Here is a 2,305-nt window from a genome sequence, read left to right on the forward strand (position 1 = left end):
CGACACTGATCTCTGACAGTGTTCTAGCAATAGTGGACATCGAAATATGCTGATGAAGATCCCAGCAGAGGGGTAGAAACGTCGATTATTTTAGAAGGAAATATGACGCAGCCTAAAAACCCAGAAGATTTTATCTTTAGTGACAACGGTCACGAAAGCCTGCAGACTTACATACTCATATAATCTGCAATTTGCGTCCTGCCAGTTTTGCAAGCAAATATAGTTTCCTACTTTTCTTGACATTGTTTGAGATACCTATTTCATAGATGCTATCAAAGTCTTACGACCAGTGATACCTTCCTCTACGTTAACTGATCTGAGAAGCTCAGGTTTAAAAAATGGTTCAAATGGCTCTGAGCACTATGGGACTCAACTGCTGTGGTCATAAGTCCCCTAGAACTTAGAACTACTTAAACCTAACTAACCTAAGGACATCACACACATCCATGCCCGAGGCAGGATTCGAACCTGCGACCGTAGCGGTCGTGCGGTTCCAGACTGTAGCGCCTTTAACCGCTCGGCCACTCAGGCCGGCCAAGCTCAGGTTTGTTTGTTGCTAGGAGGTCTAAGACGTTACCTTCACGAGTTCGCTCCCTAATTATCAGCTGGAAGTGATTTTTTGGGCAAGACATTCAGAATACTGTTACAGGAATTCCTATATCCGGCACCAGTTTTGATACCACGACTCTCCCAATTTAAATCTGGCAAGCTGAGGTCGCCAACTACCGTCGGTGCCTGAATGCTTCTTCCTAGCGTCTTGAATCAAGATGGAAGGTGTAAGACACAACGATTATGTAACGAAATAGTTTTGATATGTTAACGACATGACTAAGCGATATAGCGCAGTTTCTAACGACTTTGTCTTCGATGGGACGTTAAACCCTAATCTTCTTTCACTTTTGTTAACGAAATAAGACATAGAAATGTTGCAAACCAAACGACAACTGCAAGCACATATTACACAAGACCTGTCTGTCAACTGGTCGGAGATGCGCTGAAAGAAACAAAAAAATAGAAATTGATTCGACAGTGTTTCAGTAAACTACAATGGTATGAAAAAATATATTCTTCGTGTCATTCACGGGTCGGTGTTTTGGTAAGTCGACTAATTTAGATTAGCAGAAAAGAAACATACGAAAATCATCTTCCGCAAGCACTTGCTTTTGCGTTACTTCTTTCAGACAAACTTTGCATGCAAATACCACAAATAGCTAGAAATCCTGAGGGAGGACATCAAATAATACAGATCTGTCTAGTCAAGAGATGACTGGAACAGTAGGGTAAAGAATTCCCTTGTTGGAGATGGCGCATGATACACTTTTTTTCAGGTAAACGATATTATTCAAAATAATGTGCACACGACGCTTTCTATAAAATAGATTCAGGAAGACAGAAGAACAGTTTCGGTTAAAAAATTGTAAATTACTCAAAGGATTACTATTAGTTTAATATATGGAATGCGAAAGCACTGAGCTTCCACAAAAACGGAAACATTCAGACATAGTTTTTAGGACGTAAAATTATACACAGGGGTAAGCGCTAATGTGTCTCTTGCGTAACATAATAAACAGAAACGCGCGAGGCGAATACACAAACGCCACACTCCATCTAATGCCTATGTTGATCGAGCGATTGTGTTTTGAATGTTTGCTCTGGAGCACGACTAAAATGAAACACCGTATGTAAAACTAAACAGGACGCATGAATCAATCAGTTCTGAACAGCAGGAAAAACAAAAAAATGCTTGAGCTACTTACGTCAAAAAAACTAATCATCACTGGAAGACAAAATTTTACTGCCGTTGAAATCGTAAACTTAAATGCAATTAAAATAAAGAACTGATGATGCAACTTTAACTCACTTAAGAATTACAGTAAAAACCTCATGGACCGTATTTTTCGGATGCAATGTCGTGTAAAAATCTCATAACAGTCTGCACATAGCGTTTCTGTAGTATTATTTACCCTTGGATCCTTCAAGGTCTGAAAACAATAACCGAAAGGGATAAAAGTCATTAAACACAACCTTAGGTTGTCTTATTACCATTACATCAGGAATATCGCTGGACAGAAACCTAAATATACGTCTCACGTTTAACATTGATTAAGTAACGTTGCATGACAATAACCAAAATGAGCACAACCATAATGCGAAACATATTGTCTAGATTTCTCTGCGTTTGTTACGACATCGCAGAAACGAATAATCTGTGAGTAATGAAATAACATTTGTTGATCAAGCGACGAATGGTGCGAGAAAAAGAAGTTTAGCTCTTGAGTTTATCAAGAGACGGATGAGAGAAGAG

General features: G+C 39.2%; 1 non-coding gene across 1 annotated transcript; it reads right to left on the reverse strand.

Annotated features, from left to right (window-relative positions):
* Positions 1-447: 447 nt before the first annotated feature.
* Positions 448-531, reverse strand: Trnas-gga (transfer RNA serine (anticodon GGA)). The gene is given in 2 exon segments: positions 448-482; positions 492-531. It is a non-coding gene; the product is annotated as a tRNA-Ser (tRNA).
* Positions 532-2,305: the final 1,774 nt, after the last annotated feature.

Source organism: Schistocerca cancellata, chromosome 3 (genome assembly GCF_023864275.1).
Source record: "Schistocerca cancellata isolate TAMUIC-IGC-003103 chromosome 3, iqSchCanc2.1, whole genome shotgun sequence".
NCBI lineage: Eukaryota > Metazoa > Arthropoda > Insecta > Orthoptera > Acrididae > Schistocerca > Schistocerca cancellata.